Source organism: Anser anser, assembly GCF_964211835.1.
Source record: "Anser anser genome assembly, chromosome: 2".
NCBI classification, from domain to species: Eukaryota; Metazoa; Chordata; class Aves; order Anseriformes; family Anatidae; genus Anser; species Anser anser.
This window is the reverse complement of record NC_139721.1, coordinates 52,155,215-52,169,500: the sequence shown is the minus strand read 5'-3', so window position 1 is coordinate 52,169,500 and position 14,286 is coordinate 52,155,215. Positions and strand designations below refer to the sequence as shown.

General features: G+C 36.3%; 1 protein-coding gene across 9 annotated transcripts in view; it reads left to right on the top strand.

Moving 5' to 3' along the window:
- The window catches only part of DLGAP1 (DLG associated protein 1), a 416,642-nt gene that overhangs the window by 126,057 nt on the left and 276,299 nt on the right, over window positions 1–14,286 (top strand). For 2 of the 9 annotated variants that reach the window (XM_083823962.1, XM_083823960.1), the window contains exons 3-4: window positions 10,334–10,442; window positions 13,143–13,189. The exons of 5 other annotated variants lie outside the window; for them this stretch is intronic. The gene's annotated coding sequence lies outside the window, so the exon portion shown is untranslated. Of the gene's footprint in view, window positions 1–808; window positions 5,116–5,165; window positions 7,898–8,476; window positions 8,588–10,333; window positions 10,443–13,142; window positions 13,190–14,286 lie in introns of those variants that run through there. 2 more of the 9 variants (XM_083823959.1, XM_083823964.1) reach the window with 2 other exon arrangements.

The following is a 14,286-nucleotide window of genomic DNA, read 5'->3' as shown; positions in this document are numbered from 1 at the left end:
AATTAAGTAGCAACTTTGTTCAAGAACATAAAACTTCACAAAGTGCATAATAAGGAAAAAAGAAAATACTGCAGGTAGCTCTAAGTGTACTTTTCAGCAAAAACAGCTATATGAGCTACCTTAAATGATGACATAAGTATGCTGCAAAATTAATGGAAAATAGCTATGCAGTTAGCACCCACCATTTGTGATTACTATTATTCTGCAGACATTCATGTGTTACTGTTGTTATTACTGTGAAGTTGCAGTTAACTCACATCACCAATATAAACAGTCTGAGCTGTTCACCTGAGTCTACATTTATATCTTAGTATGCTCTATACCAATTTCTATTGTGGAATCCACAAACTGAGCAAAACTACAAGTCTGATCCATAAAGATTTTATTCTTTTATGTAAATACGCTTATGTTACAAAGCTGCTAATTTCTTTGCCCTGATAAATTCCAAGAATATAAATATGTTTAGGTTAATCATAATAATAATAATGTGCACATTGGCAAGGTCTCTTCTTATAAGATTCTCAAGGTTATAGTGTAGGAGAGCATTCTCACATTCCTGTTCAAAAAGAAATAAAAGAGTTGAAGAACATCTTGTAAAGTAATATTTTTTATTTTAAGGCCATGCATGCTTTTTCATCTTGTAAGAGTTATGGCTCAATAATTCTACATTTTGAGAATTTTTTATTTTTATTTTTTGGTGGTGGTGGTATGGTTGTTTGTGGGTTTGTTTTTTTTGTGTGTTTTTTTTGTGTTTTTTTTGTTTGTTTGTTTTTTGTTTTCAAAAGGTGATTGTCATCCCATTTTATAGAGGGCAAAAATGGAGCAGAAAGATGAGAAGTAATTTATACAGTCATGTAAAATAAGATCTTCACAGAAGTGAGCTATTAACCCAGATCGTGTTAGTTCCATTCTTCTGGCTTAACAACTAAATAGATTTCCTCTTTTAAAAGGTATTAATCTGCGTAAGTTTTGTTTCTTTTTTTTTTAATGAATCTTTTTAAATGTATTTGTGATAAAATCCTAAACATTAATTTGCTTTCTTTTTGTCTCTTTGGTAAATGTTATTATCATGTTTTTATGGGTTTCTTTGCATATACTACCATGGTCAATAACATCTCAGAGGTAGGCAGGGAATAATATTGGGCATTAGTATCTGCACTTGTATAAAGCTTCATTTGAAACAAGCAGAGATTGAGAGAGAAAGCACTGAGAGCATTCAGGTTTATGACATCGTACTTAAAAAGTTTATTCTGGAGATAAACTCGGAGAGGTCTTGAAGTAACATAGTGTTCTAAGTGGTATTCATGTATTCTAAAGATCCTTCATTTTACATTATCTCTGTCGTTTACATAAACCGACTGAATTAAAAATACCGCACCATTTGGCTTGTATTCCGTAACAGTCTATTGCCTAAGGAAAAGCTGAGCAAAAACTATTCATACTGAGGAACAAACACTGAAACTTGAAGGTGGCTGTGGTGGCTTAAAAGTAAGAAGCTTTAGAAATGCTACTGCATTTCTTGGATACATGAAGGTAACCCCGCTGTGTCCCTACACTCTGCTGTGAGACCTAAGAGTGACCCTGCCTGGCATGTCATGCTTTCCATGGGAGGAAAACCTCCCAGGTATTCAGGCTAGATGGAGGCACCACTTCTGGTAATAATAACAAATGTAACCAGGAACCCAAAAAAGGTCAAATCTGGGGCTCAGTCCTGCTAGAAATTTACTTCCTAATTTCCTCTCTGAGTCATCTCCTGCAAAAACATGGGGGTACAACTGATTTCCTTTGTTAGCACCAATTCCCTTTTCCTATACCACTAAACTTTCGTATGGAATTCAGGGGTGTTTTTTTTCTGCTCAGTGTATTCTATCCTGAACGTTTCCTGAAATAGCTCTGGAAAATAAATTAAAATCTCGAATGACTTTTAGAAAGGCAGAAGGTAATGGCTGTTAAAAGCTGTCTGACAGGGTGGTTTCCTGGCTGTTGTCAAATGGGAATAGAAATTAAATTTAGCAGAGTTCATGAGCTCTCAATCAGCAGCAAAGTAGATAGGACCTGTCATGCCCATTTGCAACAGAAGCTGGGATCTGATGATACAAATTTATCTTCAGACTGGTCTTCTTGAACCAGTCTAGTCCCTGTCAGATTCCTGTGACATTGCACAGCTAATAACATGATCACATTTAAAGACCTTCAGATTTGAAGACTTACCATTCAGACTTCTGTGTTGTAGTATATATCTTCACTGTTCCAAATTGAACTGAGTTTCATTACATATTTAAGGTTTAGCTCAGTGTAACCAAAATTCTGGTCTATCTAATGGTGAAAGAGGTTTATTGGATCATTTAAAATCAGATGTTCTAAAGCATGAAGTTTTCCTAGTTACTGGCTCTTCGAGGAAAAATCAAAGATATATCTTTAAAAATGTCTTTTAAATGTTCTTTCCATGTCATGAGCATTAAATACATTATAATATGTCTGCATATCTGATGTTCCTAGATGAGAAACACTTTTTTTATTATTATTATATTTTAACTAATGTTCAGAAGAAATTCCATAAGGGAGAGATTTATTTACTGACTGAGTACACCAACTTGAAATAATGCAGTGAAGAGCTTGCAAATGTATTTATAATAATATGGAGATGGGAGAAAAGAATGAATAAATAAATAAATAAAAACAATATCTGGGAGAAAAATTGCTTACATCAAATGAAATTTGATCCTTTAGGCTACATCTCCATGATGATTGTAAATATGTTAGCCATTATTTTTAAAAGGGATTAAAGCTTGTGAGTTACTTCCATTTTGCATAGCAAGATTTTGAGGTAAAGGCTTCACTACCCAATGATTTATCAAGAGATATTAGACCAGATTCTCAACATTTCAGCACTCATACATTTACTTTGGAAGTTTGGGTTGATCATTTAGCTACTGTTATACCCTTATGCAAAACTTCAGCATTTGGAATTAAATGGAATTTGTTTTAGTATCTTGAGTTCTTTGTCTAGAAGCACGTTCAAGTACTTAAATTCTATGCTAATATTAAGTAACAGATTATTTATTGTTCTGTGGCAATGTGAAATTTTAAAATGACTTTGCAAGCAGTTACCCCAGTAGACTAAAAGAAAATTATACAGTTTTCTTATGCGGTTTGAAATATGTTCTAATGTGAACTGTTAGTAACTATTGTAAAAACATTTAATTTTATGAAAAGGACAACAAACAAACAAAACAAAAAAGTGTATTTTTTAATCTCTTCAGCTGAGATCAGTGCCTGCTTATTAACTGTGCTAAAAATAATAATTATTATTATTAATAATAAATTAGAGAGAGAGAGAGAGAGAGGGAGAGACCTGAAAGCCAAAGTAACTGATTCAGTAAAACTACAATGTCTCATTAGGGGCTTGAGCTTCTGTGACAGTTCCGTGCTGCCATTTGATCATTCAACTGTAGTGATTCAATCATGCTTCACAGCTTATTTAATATATTTCTTCATTCACGTCACAGGAGATTATGTGAAAGCCCTGACCAGTGCTTGCCAGTGTAGGCAGACTGAACTAATCCGCATTCCTGCATGCAAAGAATAAGGTTCTGGCTTGTGATCAACCTTGTTAGCAACCACAGGGAAATTCTCAATGTAATTTGAAAGACAGAAATTTGGAGGTGACGAGAGGGGGGTTGTAAGAAGCATCACATAGCTTCATGCTAAAAGAGAGGAAAATATTAGTCCAGTAAGAAATCTCCTACTTCAAGAAGCTTTATATTAAAAATAATTATTTATTGTCATAGTTTATTTTTACAGGACAAGATGGCACAGCAGGGACAGTTTTTTCAGTGAAGTAGCTGAGTCATCTAGCTTTAGAGATAAATTTGGTTAAGAGAAGACATTGAGAAGGAAACAAGGTAACAGCAAGCAATTATGTATAAATGAAAGTACAGTTTTGAGTATGGTAGCACAGGTTTGAAGTACGGTAATACAGCTGCCAAATGGCTTTACAGAAAATGTTTCATGTTACTGCTATTTATAGTACAGGAGAAAATAAAAATAAAAATAAAAAAAATAAAAATAATAATAATAATAAAAATAAAAATAAAAAGGTAGTCTTGTATTTCTTCCTCACACTTTCTACGAATTCTCTAGAGCTGTTGTAAATGTGTGTTGTGCAACTCATATATTGCAGACAGCCATTCTGTAAGGAGTTTCAGGACAGCTTTTATTGTGACAGATCAGCTAAATTACTCTGTAGTATGTAGTATGTTGTTACTATGATACTTAATGGTCATTAATTGAGGATGGACCTGTGCTTTGCACAAATACAAGAGTAAACATTTCAAAGCCCAGTAGAAAGCCCAATTAAAAAAGAAAGCTACTGTAAGAGAGAGAATGATAACAAATGAAGTGGTCATTTTGTACATCTTTAGGCTGTCCTCTCTTCTATCATTTCAAGCCTCAATATCTTGCTTAATGCATTTTTGACCTAAATATCTCCTTTTTTTTTTTTATCTGCTTCTAACCAAAACATAGTCACAGAGGTTGCAGAGATTCTTCCATATCGCCACTCCCAAACATTCTGTAAAGCAATTATTATAAACTGTTGCTTGTTTCCTCTTTCATAACTGTAAGAAAAAAGAGAAGAGAGAGAGAGAAATGGAAATAACTGTCCAAAACATCAAGACTGACATAGAGTTCTCCAAGGTAACTTTATGACCCAATTGTTGTTGATGTACATTCTCTCAATCATTTTTTGTTTAAGATACCCATTGCAGCATGATGGATTTATACCCCATTTTCTTCAGACCAAGAACTATGATTGTGGTTCTTGGCACATTTACAGATATTTTTTTTTAAATGATAATTGCAGTAATATTTTATATCTTGAAGTTGTCTATACTTGAGACACTGCTATCATGGATTTCATTGTCAAGAGTAAGAAAAACAAAACAACTTAATAAGGTGTTCTACATTAAAACAATGTCATTGATCTCAGGGAAAAAGTTATAGTTCTTAACAAAGAGCTTAGTAATAGTCTGGAAAGTATTTCATTAAACAAATAGTGCAAAAAAAATAATATTTTTTTGTCTTTCCTGACAGGCAAATGTTATGTCACAGCACGTGAGTCAGTGCAATGCTTTTCTTGAATCTATATCATGAAGTAACTTCACTGTGATATTCATCACTTCTGAATACTAGTGAAAATTTGGTCATTTGTTCAGATGTTTTACCTAGACTTTGGCCTATAACAGATTGAAGAGTGATGAGAGAAACAATATCTAGCCGAAACATACAGAAGGACATCATCTTGTAGAGTGAGGGTAAAACAACAATAAAACAATTTTTTTTCCTGTGATCATTTAGATATTTCTCTTCTGATTGAAGTCTTTATTATAAAGAGCCATTTCAGTAATTTATTTATGAAAATGATTAGCAGAACATTTCAATGTGCACATTTTACCATAACAGCTTTGAATGGTAAATGGATTTTGCAAGAATACATTTATCAAATGTGGAAACTTGGACAGATGTAGTGTACACCAAATCTTTGAAGCTGGAAACACTGTAAAAGAGTAGGTTTAGAAATAGACTTTTTATCTGAAACTGCTCATAGTCTTTCAAATGTGAATAAAATTCTCAGTGATGAAGCCACAAGACTAATATTAGATTACTTGTTCTTTCAGATAGTGAAGATGATTTGATATTATTTATGGAGCAGCTGGTTTCAGAATTATTTTATAAAAATGTTAACAAAACCCTCTATTCATACTGAAAAATGTGCATCCTATCACAATAAGAGTGCCATCCAAAATTCTAAATGAATGGATAGAAAACAATTATTTTGTAGTTGCTGACCTATAGAATAAGATAGAATCTTGCTGAGGGAAACAAATGATAAAGATTCTCTACAGAAAATTCACATTGAATTTTCTTTTCGAGCCATGATTCAGTCAGCTAACAAAAGGCTCTTACACCAGTGAAAACGACTTAGAATGAATAAATTGAAGCTGAGTTTCTTCTTCCTACAGAAAACAGCTAACTATTCTAAATGAAAGCTTGTGGTGTGTTTTTGTTTTTGTTTTGTTGTTGCTGTTGTTTTCATTTCCTCTTTGAGGGTCCTGTGCCAAGTGAAAACTGTGACGGAAAGACCATCAAGCACCTGTGTCTGATGGGACTTCCCAGTCTAGTCTGTAAAGCAGGATGTAGCATTGTGTCTGGTGGTTATGATGACACATTTATGTGGCCCAAAGGTGCTGGTGAGCAGTGTTCCCATCAGTAGCACTGAATGTGGGGGAGTATCCTAAATCATAGGATGGAATCTTTCAAATGAAGACTTCTTTAGTCTTCATTTCAGAGCCTGGATACTAGGAAATTGTTCAAATACTAAGGTTGCGCTCTTGATCTGAACCACTTGCCTGCTTTTCTCTGCTGACTGCAGAGAGAGCCTGTGGAAACTAACTTCCCAACTTACACATCAAAATTTGGTGAGTCAAGTAAGGCAGTATGAAAATATAATTGAAACCTTGGAGTTCCAGCAAAAAAAGTTTAAAACTAAGATAGATAAACAGGAAGAGAAGAGTTCTGTTCTGTTTCATTTTGTGTTTTATTTTTGGTTATTCCAGTCCCAGATTTTTGGTAACATTGTCCATAATAAAAACATCCTTCGTTTGTCATGGAAGATACATGGCCATTATTTAAATTCAGTCCTTAATGAAATGATGTATGTTGGTAGAACCCTACAGTGTTCTACTGGTCTTGGAAAAACAATATATTGAATCTGTGATATATTTTTGCTCAAGGCTAAAGGCATTCTTGGGAAGATATTCTATCATGCATAAGGGACATCACTGTTATTTTATCAGTTTCTGACTGCCTGTGATAAGCTCATCCCCAGGCTGGGAAGAAATTGCAATCAGTGTTTCAGAAAATTCAAGAATAATCCTCATTGTTAATGCCATAAGGAGAGAAATCTATTTTATAGACTGGATGCATCTAACAAATTACGAAAGATCTCTTTGGATTTCCCAAAAGACATAAAGAAGGATATAAATATTTGCAGGTCAGATCTGCATTTCAGATATCCTGCAGATGGAATGGTTTAGCCAGCTAGGTACCTTGGCACCCTTCAAAATTCTGTCCAAAGTTTTTGAAAATGTTCTGCCTAAGCAGTCCAGCAAGTGTTGGACTAATAATAGTAAGTTCTGAAAAGGTATATGGCTACATATAATTGACAGTGTGTATCAAATTCAGGCTTGCCATTGGCTTGTATCAAATCTTTAATTCTCTTTTCATGAAAATTACTCAGACCAAGTGCACCTATATCAATATCCTGTCTCCAACAATGACCCAAAATGGAAGCCTAGGAAAGCATGTAAAAATGTAAAAAGTTCACAATGAAGCTTTCCATAATATTCCCTCAGCTTCTAACCATTTGATTTAGACTGGCTCCCTGGACAAAGACTGCATTTGACAGAAGTGGGAGTCTATGAAATGCTGAGTTTTCACCTATGCATATCTTCATTTTTCTGTTTGAACCATGTAAACTGTAACGTGCGCAGGATGGTAAGGATGTCCACATTTTAATAAGATTTTACATGAAGAACCACCTCCTTCTCTTTCTTCACAACATGTACTCAGACAGCTTCATTTGATGGCCCTCTCAGTCTGTATCAGAACATGAAGAACTGATCCGTTTTCACACACTCCATGCCATCATTTCAAAGACATCTGTCATAGTCCCCTTCAAGAGTCAGTTTTCTAGATTGACAAATGCCAGCCTATGTAATATTTTCTTCTTTAGAAACCTTTCTAGAATACTGATCACCTTCACTGCTCTTTTCTAGTTCTGACCATACCATTCTGATATGGCAAAGCAAAGCTACATGCAGTGTCCTAGATTCAGGTGGGCCATTTATTTTTAGTGACCTAATGATGTTCTGTCTTGATCTTCAATTTGTTCCTGATAATTCTTAATATTTTTGGTCACTTAGTGGACATTTTCCTGGAAAGGTCTGTGATGTAATAGCTCCAAGTTGTAGTTAAGTGGTTATAGTTAGCTCAGAGGCCATCTTTTCATCAGTAAATTTAGTTGGTTTTGTGTTTTTTTTTTTACCCACTTGTGTTACTTTTTATGAATACACACTGAATTTCTTCTATAGTTTTACTACTGCTCAATCTGGTAAGATCTTTCTGCAGCTTGCCCTCATATTTATTACCCAGAGAAACTCAGTATCATTAGCAAAGTTTAGGTAAGTTCATTACACACCTCTTTTTACAGATTTATGGAGAAGTTTAAGAGAATCATACCTGGAAAAGTCTTTGATTTCACAGATGAATTCTTTCCAATCTGAAAACTTTCCTTATCTTGTTTTTTTGTTTGTTCTTTTTGTTTCTTTGTGTTTTTGTGTTTGTTTTTTTTTAACAAATATTATATCTGTTCAAGGATCTTCCATTTTATCCTACTGTTTTCTTCTGTCATGAGGAACATTTTCAGAATAATTTTGGAAATCTGAGTAGAAATTCAGTAGAGTGGATGGATGGATCTTCCTTATCCATGTGGTCAAAGACCCCTTCAAAGAACACACACTGCATGGTAAAGCATGACTTCTTGATGCAAAAGCTGTGTTTCCTATTCCACAATACTTTGTTTTATCTTTGCATCCACTACTTCTATTCTTACAGGTCAGTAAAATTCTCATGGAACCTTTAAAAGTTGATGTTGCATGCAACATCATGTTCCAGGCACAGCACCAAGGCAGTGCCCTTTGCTTTATATTTCTTTCTCCTTACATCTCCCAAAGTATTTCAAAGTGAATGCAATCATTTTTCATCTTTGTAATGCTTCCAAAGTAGTCATCTGCCTTCCTGAAAACATGCAAAATTTCACCTTTCATAAATGCGAGAATAATAGTCTAAAAGTCTATATTCTGTAAGCTATGTGGGTTTCCAATATGAAACATTACACTGATTTCATGGTTAAAACTTGTCAACAATGGCTTCTACTCTAAATTTATGTAAAAATTGAGCTATTTACAAAACAGATTTGTTTTTCTGTGCTTTTGTGTGCAAAACAAGGGATTTCGTTTTCACCATAATGTCTAAGACAATGCTGCAATGAGGGGACTACAATACATGCACCTTCATGCATGCAGACTGAGTTTTAATGTCCCATGTTTAAGCAAGCTCAATTATCCTGTGTTTTAGGTGTGAGCAAGGCCGATGGTGATAGTCAAGACAGAAGGAGCCTAATATAGCTCATTAAAGCGTGTATCCACTTTGATGACTGAGCGTTGTGGTGGGAGAGGGAATCAGTAGCAATTACCTGTTTGGATTTTATTGCATAAGAATAAACATTGAGCACTACTGTACATGTTTACTGCATGGAGCAAAGTCATACATACAACAGTGATAACAATTGTAATAAAAATTCAGTCTTCATAAAAAAAAAAAATCAAAACAAAAAAAAATGTCAAGACAAAAAAAAATAGTTTCCTTGTCATTGCAGCAAAAATTACTGCTGGTGAAAGGCAGAGTGTAATTTCAGTTCCCTTAGAGGCAGGTGAAGAACTGGGGCACTGTGATCCTTTGATATTGCTGTTGTGTCAAAAAAATTATATGAGTACACTTTGTCCAGGTAATTTCTGTGGTAAGTAAAAGAAATTATAGGTACCACAATGGACCAAAGGAAAATGTATCTGTGCCATTTCTGAAAGTTCAGGTTTTCTTAGGTATGATTATGCACCTACCATATGTTGTATTGTTTTCTGCTAGGCAAACATGCACCAGACACAATCATAGCCATTCAGCTTGCTGTTGTTTCACTGAAGGGCTGACCTTTTGTTGCAACTTTTTTATTTTCATTGGTAATACTTGTTACTTTATTCTTGGAATTATTTATCTCTAACTAAAAGGAAAACTTGGAGAGCTAATTAGTTGATAGCAAGTTCAGTTGCTGTCCGTTTAAGTAAATGATACCTTATTGTTTCATAGACTCAAGACATGCTTGAGATAAGTGCCCATGTTTAAAAAATTATAAAAGGTCTCCTAAGGGTGACTTAGGTTATTTAAACACTGAAAAGTGTACTCCTCATTACTGCAACATTCATGTCTGCCCTTTTCTCCTCCCTTTATCAAATCTCATCCTGCTCTTGGAGATGGAAATTTGCTGAGCACAATAATGGGTTTGCAGCAAAGTTTTTCCTTTTCCTTCTGTACTATCTAATACTTGTTGCTATAAGCAACAGTCCTTTAAATTACTGCACTTATAAAGCTTTAAAATAGGACAGATTAGAATTTACAGTCTTGATGATGCACATTTTTTTTTCCATTCTGTCTCCAGACAAGATAGCCTGTGGAAGGATATGCTTCCTGGGTTTAGAGGAGTCTTTGTTCCATCCAGAACCCCAGAGTTTGTTCGCACTTTCAAGGACAAATCTCTTAGAACCAAAGTAAGTGCCAAAAGTAAGAAACTGCATCAAAACTGATTAAATGTGCCATCTGTGATAATCTATTGCAGAGGCCTATCTAGATTCATATCCCCAGTATCCATTATGGAACAGGGAATTTAGGAACCTTTTCTTTCTCTTCTAAAACTATAGATGTTACGGTCTTGTCAGAGTCTTTATAACCTCAGACTCATGTTACCAATGTAAGATGTAAGACCTCCTTCCATTTACGTTTTAGGGAATATTTCCCTAAAGTACCTACACTGAGTGTAAATGACTATTCAGTTCAATTGGTTCATTTAAAATGAAGTTTAAAATGTCTGCATTTTCAGTGATGTTTGTATCATGTTTGGATTTGTTTTATTTTGTTGTTTTGTTTTGTTTTTTTTCACATACAGGCAATTCAACAATGACATATGAAAATATGAATTTATGACAGTTTGGGGGGAGGAGTTTTATGAAAATAATTTGGTTTTTATACATATTCAGCTGTGGACCATAATCTGCAATAACAACAGTACATTTTAAATGATGCTTAAGCAATTATTTTAATGTAGAGGACAGTTTACGAGAAAGCAATATCCATTTCTTGAGTGGATAACAATTCAGGAGTAAATACGAATCTCAAAATAGTCAAAAAAGACAACTTTACTAATTTCATTCCAGAGAATACAATTGTTATGAAATATATCAAAAAAAAAAACTGTTTATGAAATCATAATATGTTTAAACATGTGCCCTTTCCTGATTTGTTTCAGATGTATATTTCAACATAAGCAGCACATGCAAACATTAATCTGTAATGTTCATAGAATCATAGAACAGTTTGGGTTGGAAGAGAGCTTAAAGACCATCTAGTTCCAACCCCCCGCCATGGACAGGGACACCTTCCACTAGATCAGGTTGCCAAAAGCCCCATCCAGCCTGCCCTTGAAAACCTCCAGGGATGGGGCATCCACAACTTCTCTGGGCAACCTGTGCCAGTGCCTCACCACCCTTTGAGTGAAGATTTTCCTCCTAACATCTACTCTAAACCTCCACTCTTTTAGTTTAAAACCATTTCTCCTTGTCCTGTAATTTTCTGCCTGAGCAAACGGTTGCTCTCCATCTTTTTTATACGATCCCTTAGGTATTGAAAAGCTGCAATGTGGTCTCCCCAGGGTCTTTTCCAGGCTGAACATCCCAAGCTCTCTCAGCCTGTCTTCATCGGCTCTCTCAGCCTGTGTTCATAGGATAGGTTTTCCAGCCCTCTGATCATCTTCATGGCCCTCCTCTGGACCTGTTCGAACAGATCAACCTCTTTCTTATGCTGGGAGCCCCAGACCTGGATGCAGCACTCCAAGTGGGGCCTCACAAGAGCAGAGCAGAGGGGGACAGTCACTTCCATCCACCTGCTGGCCACTCTTCTGTTGATGCAGCCCAGGAAACAATTGGCCTTCTGGACTGCAAGTGCACACTGCCGGCTCATGCCAAACTTCTTGTCCTCCATAACCCCCAAGTCTTCCTCTGCAGTGAGTTCTTCTCCCAGTCTATACTCACGTGTGGGATTGCCTTGACAGAGGTGCAGCAACTTGCACTTGGCCTTGCTGAACCTCATTATGTTCACAGGGGCCCACTTTTGTAGGTTGTCCAGGTCTCTTTGGATGGCATACTTTCCTTCTATATGAGTAGTATATCAACTGCAACACTTAGCTTGGTGTCATCTGCAAACTTGCTGAGGATGCACTTGATCCCATTGTCTATGTCATTGACAAAGATATCAAACAACACCAGTCCCAGAACAGACCCCGGATGGACACCACTCATGACTGGTCTCAGTCTGGACATGGAGCCATTGACCACCACTCTCTGGGTGCAGCCTTCAGTCAATTCCTCATCCACTGAACGGTCCACCCATCAAATCCATATCTCTCCAATTTGGAGACCAGAATATCATGTGGAACCATGTCAAATGCCTTGCAGAAGTCCTGTTAGATGACATTGGTTGGTCTTCCCTTGTCAACTTGATGCAGTCACTCCATCACAAAAGGCTACCAAATTGGTCAGGCACAATTTGCCCTTGGTGAAGCTGTGCTGGCTATTTTGGATCACCTCCTTGTCTTGCATGTGCCTTGACATTGCTTCCAGGAGGATCCGTTCCATGATCTTCCCAGTCACAGATGTGAGGCTCACCGGTCTGTAGTTCCCCGGATCCTCTTCTCTACCCTTTATAAAAATTGGAGTGATGTTTCCCTTCTTCTGGTCACTTGGGACTTCATCTTACTGCCACGACTTTTCAAATATGATGAGATTTTAAGATTAATAAATACATTTTTAATATAATTATATATTTAATATAAATTTTGAAGCATTAATATGTAAGCACTTTTGTTTTAAAAGGACTGAGTCTGGACTTTAATACATGTAAAACAGGCATGGAAGAGACATTTTTTACTTTGTCACAGAAAGATAACTTGAGTTGAATTAAGCTTATTGGTTTCCACCCAAAGTGCAAGAGAATTTAAGTGTTAAAAATAGTTATGAGACCGCGAACTATCCTGTTCATAAAAGATAAATTACACATTTTTACTTTGGTAGACTGTAAGTATCTTCAGTCATTATGAAACATTATAGCTGTTTAACGCAATAAAAAAAAATATAGAATTTCAAAGGAGCCTTCCAAAAGACTGTCAGCAGCAATGAAATTCAGTATTTTTATTTCAGAGATTCCATATCTGAAAGAAGACCTGAGATGAGAAATCGTGTTATCTGTAAGTTCTTCTTGTTTTATCTTACACTTTCAGTAGCTAATACTTTTTCTGATATAACAATTTCCTTATCATATAGAAGAGCATGTAGTTTGGATGATACTTAGTAAAATCAAGTCCAATATGCATATGAAGCTTGCCTAAAAGTCTGACTGTTCCCCAACTTTTTTCTATCAAGAATGTCTGGTTTAAAAAATAAAAGAACCAGCAGAAGAAGAAAGTTGACAACAAAGAAACAAGGAGGAGGAATTCAAGCTAAATTGTATTATTGTGGTATGGTAGGGTTAAAAGTGTTTTGCAGATGCTGTTGAGTCTTAACAGAAAGAGACTTAAAAGCAGCTGAGGGGAAGCTGCTGGTGGGAAACCTCTTTTCTCTCATTGCTACAGCTGTGATTGCTACAGTAATTCCAGTAGCTGCACCCTCATTGCTACAGACTGCTACAGCAGTCTGACTGCTCATACTTGGGGAGTCATCTGGTAATTGGTAAGGATGAAAACACCTTAAACTCTTCCTTTATCTTTACATTTGTGGCCAGCAAGTCAAGGTAGGTGATTCTCCCGTTCTTCTCTGCTCTCATGAGACCCCACCTGGAGCACTGCATTCAGCTCTGGGGCCCCTGGCGCAAGAAAGATATGGACGTATTAGAACAAGTCCAGAGAAGGGCCACAAAAATGATCAAGGGGCTGGAACAGCTCTCCTATGAAGACAGGCTGAGAGAGCTGGGGTTGTTCAGCTTGGAGAAGAGAAGGCTCTGGGGAGACCTTACAGCAGCCTTCATGCACCCAAAGGGGGTCTAACAGGAAAGATAGGGAGGTAGTCTTTGTCAGGGGCTGTAGCAATAGGGCAATGGTTTTAAACTAAAAGAGGGTAGGTTTAGATTAGACATTAGGAAGAAATTCTTTACTATGAGGGTGGTGAGGCACAGGTCACCCAGAGAAGCTGTGGATGCTCCATCCCTGGATGTGTTGGAGGCCAGGCTGGATGGGGTTTTGAGCAACCTGGTCTAGTGGGTGACATCCCTGAACATGGCAGGGGGGCTGGAAGTAGGTGATCTTAAATATCCTGTCCAACCCAAGCCATTCTACAATTCCTGTAATAC